Source organism: Lactuca serriola, chromosome 4, assembly GCF_051521515.1.
Source record: "Lactuca serriola cultivar US96UC23 chromosome 4, Lser_US96UC23_V15, whole genome shotgun sequence".
NCBI lineage: Eukaryota > Viridiplantae > Streptophyta > Magnoliopsida > Asterales > Asteraceae > Lactuca > Lactuca serriola.
In genome coordinates, this window is record NC_136411.1 from 11,399,394 (window position 1) to 11,411,232 (window position 11,839).

An 11,839-nucleotide genomic window follows, 5' to 3' on the forward strand; every position below is an offset into this window, starting at 1 on the left:
GGCAGAGTTCTTGGTGCAGTTCAAGCGCAAGTTCTGCTCGGCTCAAAATTTGTTGGAGTTGGAGAATAAGTTTTTGGCATTGACGAAAGGCAGCATGTCAGTTGATGAATACACTAATAACTTTACAGATAAGATGGAGTTTGCTTTGCGCATCGTTCCAGATGAGCTGACAAAGGTGGACCGGTATGCGAAGGGACTCCCATGGGAGTACGAGGTGCCAGTACGTCAGGCACATACTCTAGAGGCAGCTATCTGGGCTGCCAAGTCTGTTGAGAACATGATTAAGGGGAGAACCACCGACAAGGTTGCGGTTGGTGAGAGGAGAAAGTTTGAGGGAACATCTGGTTCCGGTAAGAAAAGCAAATTTTCGAAATCTGATTCGAAAAAGTTTGGTGGAGGAAAAGGAGGCGAAGCGAAATGGTGTGATAAGTGTAAGAAAAAGCACTTTGGGAAATGTAGTGAGGATGTAACCTGCTACAAGTGCGGAAAAATTGGGCATTTTTCCAATGAGTGTCCGAACAACAAAGGGATGTGTTTTGGTTGTAACGAAGAGGGGCATATTTTGAAAGACTGTCCAAAGAAGAAGGAGGCAGCTAAGCCTAATATTCGTCTAGACTATTGGCGGCCCTGCATGAAACGGGATGTAGCTTGGTACGTTGAGCGGTGCTTGACCTGCAGGAAAGTCAAGGCCGAGCACCAGTGGCCGCACAACAAGATGCAATCATTGGATATCCTGTTGTGGAAATGAGAGGACATCACGGTGGAAGAGATGGTGGAGCACTATCCCGAGCTGTTTCAAGAACAAGCAGCAGACTTCGAGGACGAAGTCTAAAATAAGTGGGGGAGATTTTTAGCACCAGGTTCTTGGTACGTATTCTTTGTAATTAACTCTTTAAATATTTGCATTTTTGGCCTTGGACTCGGCGAGTTGAAGGACCAACTCGCCGAGTAGAAGCGGGATAAGACGTGGGGTCTAAGCTGTGGATTTGGCAAGTCGGTTCCCGGACTCGGCGAGTAGACCCTGTCTGGACAAAAACCCTAATCCGAGGGTTTTCACCCTATTTAAACACTTTAACCCCGCCTCCTTCGTACCATTTACTCCCAGACGACCTCCATAGCAAACCCTAGACGTTGTTGAAGCAAACTAGAGCATTTGAAGTGAGTTTGGTGTTCTTGTGATCCAAGGAAGGAAGAGAAGCTTGAAGGAGCAAGAAGGGAATAAAGGGGATCCGAATTTGTGCATCATTTGCGTCTTATTTAAGGTAAAAAGTCTGAACCTTGTTCTTCCAAATGCAAGATCCCATTTTGTGTAGTTTTAGGGCTTTATGAGCCATTTTAGCTAGCCAACCATGAATGCAAGCATGGTTGGGAATGAGGGTACGAATCTAGGACCCTTAAGGGGTCACAAAGCAGAAAGGGGTGGGGGTGCTTTTCCACCCAAGAAAGGCTCCATGCAACTCAAGGGCTTGTTTTAGGACCTTTTGAGCTTAAAGTCCCATGCAAGCAAGTAAAGGTTGTAACTTTACATGCTAGAATGGTCCTAGGAGCATAGATCTATCCTTTGATAAAGAGTTGTACATCAGAAATCGAAGATCTAGTGAGAATATGCGACAAACTCGGCGAGTCCAAGATTGAGTCCCAAATCAGTTGAGGGTCAAAAGGACCCAGTTGAGTGTGGAAAGGTTTTAGGGAGTCCCGGGGAGTGACCCAATGTTCTGGACTAAGCCATTGTTCGGGATATTCATGGGACTCGGCGAGTCCAAGGAAATCTTCATATGGATGAAGATGAACTCGACGAGTGGTTCATACAACTCGGCGAGTCAAGGACAACGCCTGTTTATCAGTTGAAGATGAACTCGACGAGTTGTTCTTGCAACTCGGCGAGTCGGATGAAGATTCAGTCGATGTTCATTTGGAAGGAAAACTCGTCGAGTCATCGCCTAACTCGACGAGTAGAGATGGGCATAAGGACAAATGGAAGGATAAGGACTCGGCGAGTTAGCGAGCCAACTCGGCGAGTCAGGTCAACTGGTAGTTGACTTTGACTTTAACTTGGTCGGGGGTAAGATGGTCATTTTACCCTAAGGACAGTTAGCAGTGTTTGATTGAGTGTTTTGTGGGAATTACAGCCAGAGGATTTTCGGAGCACCAGCAACAGATAGTCAATTCCTGCGCAGATCAGCAGCTACTTCGAGGTGAGTTACCTTCCAGTAGCGGTGGGTCTACGGCTATAATGTCGGCCCATCAGTAGGAGTTGTATGATTAGATGATTGTATATGTGATATTCATCTAGGTTTGCTACTATCGATATGTTTATGTGCTAGTATGATATGATGCTATGTGCTAGTGACAGTAAGGGAGATAGTCCCCAGAGTACCGGTCGATAGGGCCGAAGGAGTAGTCATGCCCAACCATGCTAGATAGTCCCCAGTATCCGATCGAGAGGACCGAAGGGGAGACCAACACCCATATATGCTAGTCAGTATCCGGTCGACAGGACCAAAGGGGAGGCCAGCAACCAAATATGTTAGCCAATATCCGGTCGAGAGGACCGAAGGGGTAGGTCGGGCACCCAGATATGCCTGACAATATATGTATGTTGTGTGATTGTCTGGTATGTGGTACGATGGGGGAACTCACTAAGCTTCGTGCTTACAGTTTTCAGTTTTGGTTTCAGGCACCTCTTCATCGAAGGTGAAGGAGTTGGTGCGGTAGTGGCACATCATACACACACACACTGTTTTCTGCCTTACGAGATTGTCCTGGGATTTGTACTCTGACATTTGGTTGAAATCGTATTTTGGTTTTCAAACACGATATATGAATATGAAATGATTTGATCAGACAACGTTTTATTTACAAATGTTTCCAAAGTATTGATTAAAAATGAAATTCTTTGGATGGGAAATTTGGGTCGTTACAGCCAATCTTTTGTGTCTTTTGTGTTATATAAAATTTTACATGTAAGAAGAATTTGAAGATATTGTGATTCAAAAGTTTTCATATAGTTGAAGCATTCATGATCCAAATATGATGATTTTAAGAAATGGGTTATGTCGCATCGTTGGTAATTGTAATATGATTTTTTCTTTCAACCAAAACAAATGAAGCTTTTCCATTCTTTCTTTATATTCAGTTTCACATTTAATCTTTATATGTGATTTGTGTGTATTAATCAATCTTGAATGTGACTCTCCAAACATCAATGTTTTGCTTGGAATATCTTTCTGATTCTTCTTTTTCAAGAAAAATATTTTGATTGCAGGTTAGTGAAGAATTGTCATCAAGTTTCTATGGTTGAATGATGTTAAATGAAGAAAGAAGATTCATAAAATGGATATAGGTTTTTTTGTTTGAGCAAAGTTGACGAATATTAGTTTTTTCTTTTGATTTAAATGTATATTTATGTAACATATGTGTTTATATGTTCAACCACCCAATGCTCTTATTTATTTGATTGTAGTTTTTCTATTTTGATTATGTTTATTTTCGATTTTTTTTGTTGGGTTATCCTACACAACATATTTAAAATATAACATAATTTGGAACATTTGATATGTAATTATGATAGACTTATCATGATATATTCTTCATATGAAAGTAATTTATCTATATTACTATGACAATAATTACATATGACATTTACGAAAAATATATATATTATATGTGATTTGTTTAACATGTATATGCACCTATGTATGTTATAAATTTATAATTAATTATCTTTATGTTTAATAAATGAAGGGATTAAAATGATGCATCAAAACCAATTATTTAGACGAATATAATAATAATAATAATAATACTAATAATAATAATAATAATAATAATAATAATAATAATAATAATAATACATTTTCAAGTACCGAATTCATTTGAAACTCACACTACAACTCAAGAGTTTTCTAATTTATGTATATTTATTAGTTACAACTCAAGAGTTTTTAATATAAATGTTATAATAGATGTTTTAGTGTTTTTATGTTATTAAAAGTTATAGTGTTTATTTTTCTTATTTTTTATTATTCGTTGTATATATATGTTTTTTAATACAAATGTTATAATAGATGTTTTTCTATTTTTATGTTACTAAAAGTTGCAGTTTATATTTTTGTTCATACGTTTTGTTAGCCGTTATATTATCATTCATTTGATATTAAAATAATATTTTTACTTCTACTTATAAAGTTATGTCTTTAAGTTTAACATATTATACTTAATTCATTAGATTTAATATGTTGTTGTATGTAAACTATTATCAGTTTAAAGCTACAACTTTTAAACAGTTTGGACAAAATACTTAAATTGTTAGTTTAAATATAACATTAGAGGGTGAACTTCAATATAAATTTCAGTTCCACTTAAAAAATGCAAAGAATATTTTGTGAATAGTTAAAAGTGGTAAGTTGTAATGCTAAATGCAAAAACTAAATTGTAATATCAATTTAACTAAAATATTTCCTAAAGATATTTTTATAATCGTTAAAAGTTTTCAAATAAGTAGCTTAAAATGAATTACAATAACAATAGTTAAAAATAACTCTATATAAATGATTATATTGCTACCTTTAAAATAAAAAATTTATTTGATGTTTTAAATAATTACAATGAAAGAAATTAAAACGTTAAGCAAATAAATTTTAAAAAATCAATTAACAATAACAACAACTATAAATAACATTAAACCATATATTATATTTAATTTTATTCATGAGTAACCCGTAGGTAAAGGTCGTTCAAAAGATTGAGATTGTGCAATTTTAATAGATGTATGTGTTATCATATAATTCAAAAAAATCAATATATTATATCAACGTAGTATAGGAATTATTATATCAAAGTTAACAACAATATTATTGTTATATTTAAAAAAATCATATATTTGTAAATATTTCAGCTATATAGATGCTTATGCGCAACGCGCGTGAATTCGCCTACTATCTTATAAAGGAAACATTTTTTCTTGATTCTTATGCATTTGAAACCCCTAATTTAATTAATACCACTCAAAATACTTTTTAATAATGATTATTTATTGGTTCTTTAATGTAAAAATAACATGAACAACATCAAACATAACATGACCAAGTATAAACATGGTGAATAATAGGAAAATCTTTGTCATATTTTGCAAGGATTAAGGACCTTTAAAGAAGGAAAAAAGACTTTTATGTATATATTGTTTTTCATATAAATTTCAATATTTTTTTTGTTTTTACAAACTGTTCAATGTATGGTTGCTTCTGGTATGTCACATGTTATATTCAGGGTAGAAACTTTTGCATAAAGATGCACCTGATTCCATTCACTACAAGTACTAAATTAATATTTGACTCATGCATACACAAACAAATCTTGCTGATCATTTTAAATTCTTTGAATAGATTCGGTTTTCATCATCATTCCTTCAACAATGGAAATTAGTTTTACCTTCAATATTTGACACTTCCATATGTATCCATGCGTGTAAGAATTTTTATTTTTCTTAAGATTTTTTGTTAAAACCATTTTAGTATCTAAGAATATAAAAGAAGATGGAAAATAGTGAAATATTCATCGTTGGCATCACAAAGTGGAATTATTGCTACATATAAATTGTATTACATGTCAACTGGTCTTAGTTTCCATTAAAGTCATGATTTCCTGTTTGATCCTATAAAATATCACATGTGAACTAAAGACAAGTCATGCATATTTTAATGTTGTATTGGTACAACTGATACCAATGAGTTGCCATGCTCCTTTTCAAGTCATGAGAAGGTAATCCTTTTAGCTTTCAATTTTTTGTATATATTTGTTTAGTCTCAACCAAGCATTTTTTTTGGCAGGGGTGTGTTTGTATTAGTCTCTAATAAAAATTAGATGTTGGTATCCAGACTTGCCTATGTGGTTTTAGTTTGCCGATGTTGGAATATGAAAATTAATCTGACGCATCAATATGCATTTAACAAATAATAAGTACATCACATTATTTACTTAGTCGATATTAATGGATATAATGTCACTTTATTTGCAGTTGCTTAATTTGGATTGAAGCAGAGCAGTAGAGGTGTGTGGTGATGAACAAACATAGGTTTCGTAGTATTTGCTGGATGTTTTGACTTTGATGGAAAAGAACCTATCAAATACAAAAAAAAACAACATTAATATATTTCTAAAAATGTAAACATTGTATTTTGAATAACATGTAATATTAGGGTAGAATAGGAAAGGTGTTATTATATAAATATCAATAATATATATTAATTTTATTATTTATTTGTCAAAATTTTAAGTATGTAATTATACGTTGCGCAACGTGCGGCTACTCACCTAATATACTTATAAATGAGACATTTTTACTTATACCACATGCATTTGAAACCTCCATTGACTTTTTAATTTCTCTCTAATAATTATTATAAATTAGTTAATAATGTTAAATTAATGCAAAACTAAATTCTAATCATAAATTAACTAAACTACAATATTAAAATATCATGTTTACTTCTATTCATAAAATCATGACTTTAACTTTTTAACGTATTATAGTTAACTTATTAGTTTAGATATGTTGTCGTACGTGAACAATTGTCATTTTAACATCACAAATTTTGTGTAATTTATGATTTTATGAAAAATAGTTAAATTATTAATTGCAATACAATGTTAAACGGTTAAATTAAATCAAAATTTCAGTTAAACTTGAAAAATATCGATGGCATATCCACTTTCATTAGAGATAGAGAGAAGGAGAAGATCATGAAAAGCTGATTTAAAACCACTTTCTAAGCTAAGCAACCAAGAGATCATGGCAGATCTAGACATATTGACAGAAAATACCACTTTATCTGACATACAGTAGAAGAAGGACTCCTAATTGTGAAGTGGGTATCATCTGAAGAGAATCCCGCAGATCCCCTCACAAAGGGTCTGAGTAGGGTTAAGCACATTCAGCATGCAATGAGCATTGGTCTAAAAGATGATATTAGTTTAGTAGTTAGATAGATATTTAGAAACTTGTAACAATATAAATGTAATTGGCATTTGATGATTAAATAACAAAGAATAATTTATGAGTATTGTTCAATATCTTTTGTCAATTGTTTATTATTGTGTTTTATTTTGCATGTTTTACTTACCGAATAATTAGTTTATTCAAATATCCACAGTCGATCATACTTTGGAAGTAAGTAACGAATTAAGGTTGTCATGAATAGGGTTGTAGATTGTCTAAGGGTTTAGACATAGTAATGGTTTGCTGCAACATTCATGAATACTTTGAAATGGAGAATTTAAGTATTGGATTAACCCACGCTCATAGAATTACTTCATTGAATTTATCACGAGTAATTCTGAGATGATAATATCGTATAATCTTTAAATGGGGATATATGAGTTGTTGTTTACAAGTTGGTTGTGCATTGATAATACGTAAATACATCAATAACTTGATGTTATAAAACGTATTGTTGTGCGTAATTTGATGAGTAAATAGTATAAGAATATAAATCAAAGTTTATCTATTCCTTTTGCACTAATGGGAAAAACGATATCTTGGGCCCCTCGATGATTTGGTGTTGAATTATAGTATCGGGCCCAGCCAGGACTAAATGGATGTGTTCGATTAGTAGTTCTTTGTCATTACAAATAGGAAATCGGTAAACAAATTGTTGCACAATGAGAATGATTCTGTTCCATGTCATTTGTCCACATGATATCTTGCAGAATGGAGGATTATATGATCACTTATCTTAGAACACGTTACTGACTGGGTCAAAGTTCGATAAGGGTTTGAGAGCTATAATTTGCTAATCAGTTTTTGAAGTTATACTGACAACTATAGTTATTAGACTTATCAAAGTGGGAGACTGTTGGATTAGATGTCTAACCCCATAAATATAATTGGTATATACATGAATTGATATTAGCACAGTCCTTTCAGGTTGCCCTCATAACTAGCAACTAGACATGATGACTTTTGGAGAGAGGTTGAATTTATTATTTGAATAATAAATTTGAATAAATGATTTATTAATGTACTATGAAAATAATATATTAATTAGAAATCATATTATTTAATTTATATTTAATCAAAAATTAATTGGAATTAATTTCGGGATTAAAAGAATTAATTGAAAGTATAGGGACTAAAGTGTAATTGCTCAATAGTTGAACAACAGGTTCCAGAACCTTCCTAGGAAGGTGGTGAACGAAATTCCTAAGTACAATTAGGGTTTCTAGATTATCCCATGTGGATAATTATGGAGGTGGATAATTACTAATGTGAATTTATAATATTTTATTCAAATTAGGGTTATCCAACGTATCCTATCTGCACTATAAATAGACCTATAGAGCTTCACATTTTTGGTCACTCTAAACCCTAGAAGGATAGCCGAAAATCTCAAGCCTCTTCCCCTCTCTCCTTTCTCATCCTCTTGCTTAATTTGGGTGTGAACCATCATAGGCGTGACACTTGTGACGCTTGCTCTCAAGGTTGAAGAAGACTTGGATTTTCATTGTTATTACAACATAACAATCAAAGGAATGTTTACCAACCCTAGTTACGATTTTCGAAATTATACTAGTGTAATTAGGTTTTCCTTTTGATGTTCAATACTTGTATGTTCAATTAGAGAAAACATAGATCCAAGAAATTAGGGTTGCATGCACACATACGGATTGTTTGTTATGCTCAAAACTCATTAGTTATAAGAAGCCAAACCAGTATAATACTGATTTTCTTAAAACTGCTAAAACCATTTCTATCCGTTGACGCACGTGCACAACTCTGATTGAAATTCTAAGAGAGTTTTTGGACTCAGACTATGGTTTTATATTTAATTTCATAATAGAAATATTTTTAGCAAAAGTATTTACAAAAGTCGAAAAATAGGACGTTTCAAGTTAATTAAATGCAAATCATTAAACACAATTTCCCGGAGTTCTACAACTCAAAAAATTAATCCATCTGACCTTTTGAAATCCTTGAACTCTACTCTATCGTACGCCACTTTCGAGGAAAATTATTTTATATCGGGATTTCGACACACAAATTGAGACAACTGTTTTGTGACATTTTTAATGTCGCAAGTGTGACATTAACCATTTTGGTACCATAAATCATACATTTTCACCCAAACATTCAACCATGTATTATTGCTTAAAGTATATGATAAATTAATTAAAGCAATACACCAATACAAGTATGATATGCATCTTAATACTTAAATACTTATACTTGTGTGTATAACTAATGCAATATCTTTATATTTGATTTTGTTGTAAAACTAAGATCATATAAGAATCTACCAACTATATACACAATCCATACCACTCAATAAATAATATGCACACACACATACACACACACACATATATATATATATATATATATATATATATATATATATATTATATATATATATATATTCAATTAAATCAACACATTGCTTGCAATTTAAAACCAAAGTACGCCTCTTAAATTGACAACCAAACTGGAAGTGTTACTTCCACATTTCAAATTACCCAATGTTACACACAAAGGACAAATTGTTGGTATTTCTTTTCTAGATTAAAGCTATCAGCAACACACCAAGAGGCCACCAGCCCCATCTTCTTGCTTCTTTCTTTCTTTGATTTTGTTTTCTCCTTTTTCTTCAAACTTAATCAATAAAATCTCCAACTGGACGTGGGTATTTCTGGCAATGAAGAGGATAACAACCCTCTCTCGATTCCCCTTTCCCCCCATCGACTTCACAACAGTTATCTTCTTGTTTCCTTTCCTTTGAAACATCTAGGGTACACATACATCCTATACATATTCTCAAGAGTAGCTAATCCTTCCTCACGTTGGCCTATTACAATCTACACTCACTCATGAAACTTCCATCAACCCTGCAGTCACTCGTGCATGATAATCATACATAACATTGTATCCCATAGGCAGTCAATATTTGATTTTACCTTAAGCCCAAAACCAGACAAGGAACAGGAAATAAAGCTAAATCAAACATTCTCAGGCTATTAAATCTTAGTTATGTACGACTGTGATACATACACTAAGTAATTACAATAATGATGTCGATTCCATCTAGCATACAAGAAATTCTCCTAGGCTATCATGCATCATAACTTAGGAAATTCTATCATGCAATTTCTGAAGATCCCTAGCCTACAACTAGCATGCAATTCTATCATAAACAAATAACTGTGTGGGTATCTTGGGGAATACTTTCTTGCTCCAGCTGATCGTACACATAGCATCCTTCATTGGTTACTTTTGAAAACAAGTTGAAAATACTTTGAAAACTTTTGAAAATCCTTAGTTTGAGTCTGGATTCATATGAATGTTCATCCGATTCTCTCAAACCAAGGCTTTGATAGTAACTTGTAACATCCTAAAAATCAAGGCAAAATTTTCATTTTTAAAATCATTCCAAAATCCATAAGTTTTACAAAACATATTTCCAAAAAGTCACAATCATGAATCAGAGTATCCCAAAATCATAAAACACATAAAAATCCTGGATGATGTACATGATCAAGACTTCTCCTTGCCCTTGTGCTCTGAAGTACCTAAAACCTTAAAATCAACATGTAAGCCAAAGCTTAGTGAGCTTTCCCTAAAATACCACCACACAAACATATAACAACATGCATATTGGGTCCACAACCATCGGGCTGGATTACCCCTAAGCCCACATAACAAGTATGGATTTCCCACTTTGCCCACAACTCATGTCTGGATTGCTCTCGAGCCCATAACATAAGTATAGCTTGACTTTCCGGCCCTCAGCTTATGTCCGACTTGCTCCCGAGCCCATAACATAAGTCTGGATTGACTTTCCGGCCCTCAGCTTATGTCTGGATTGCTCTCTGGTTTGTTGGCTTCCACATAGAGCAATATTTCCTCAACCCAACCGCACTATGTCAACATATGCTACAAATAAAAATATAACCAGAAACAGATAATCATGCAGATCTAACTGATCACTATAACATAGCAAAATCCTATATACCATGATGCATAACCTAGTGGGCCACACACAAGTATAGTGAGGAAAACTCTCCTCACACTCTGAAAGATAACTGAATAGATCACTGCTCCAAATACTGAATCAATCAGTCACCTATAAAATAAATGGGGACCCAATCTCAAACTACTAATAAAATTACCCAAAATAACCTAAAGTCAAACTTGGTCAAAGTCAAAGGTCAATGGCTAAAAGTCAAAAGTCAAAGTCTCAAACCAGGCTGAGTACACCTTGTGTACTCCATCTCTACACATGGTGTATTGAGTGCCTTTCAAACTATGGGACTCCCACTCAGTATGAGTTATGTAGTCCTAAGGTATGCCCAATATACTTACGTCCATATTTCCCTCTTTATTAAGCACTTATTCCTTTAAGGCCATACGTCCAGAACTCATATCTAATCCTAAATATCATCCTAAATCATAAAGTTTCCAACTTTATGACTTTGCATTGCTAGAATGTGCCCAAACCCAAAACCTAACTTATTACACAACTACAAACTTCATTTCTCTTGTATGAGTGAGAGGAAAGGATCAATATCACATTTTTATGACTTCAAGCACCTCAAAATGTCTGAAAAGATTACTTATAAGGTCTGGAGTAGGTCATACTCAACTAAACCAAGGTTATGGGACAAAAATGCACAAAACTTAAGAACTAACAAGATTTAGTGAAACATTCATCAAGTTCATAACTATATATCTTCTGGAGGTTGCTTGAGAGGTGCAAATCCCAGATCTAAAATGCTTGAAGCTTTCCAAGTGCACTCCAATGATCTTCTTCCTTCAAAGATGAACACAAAACACCCAAATAGCTCAAAA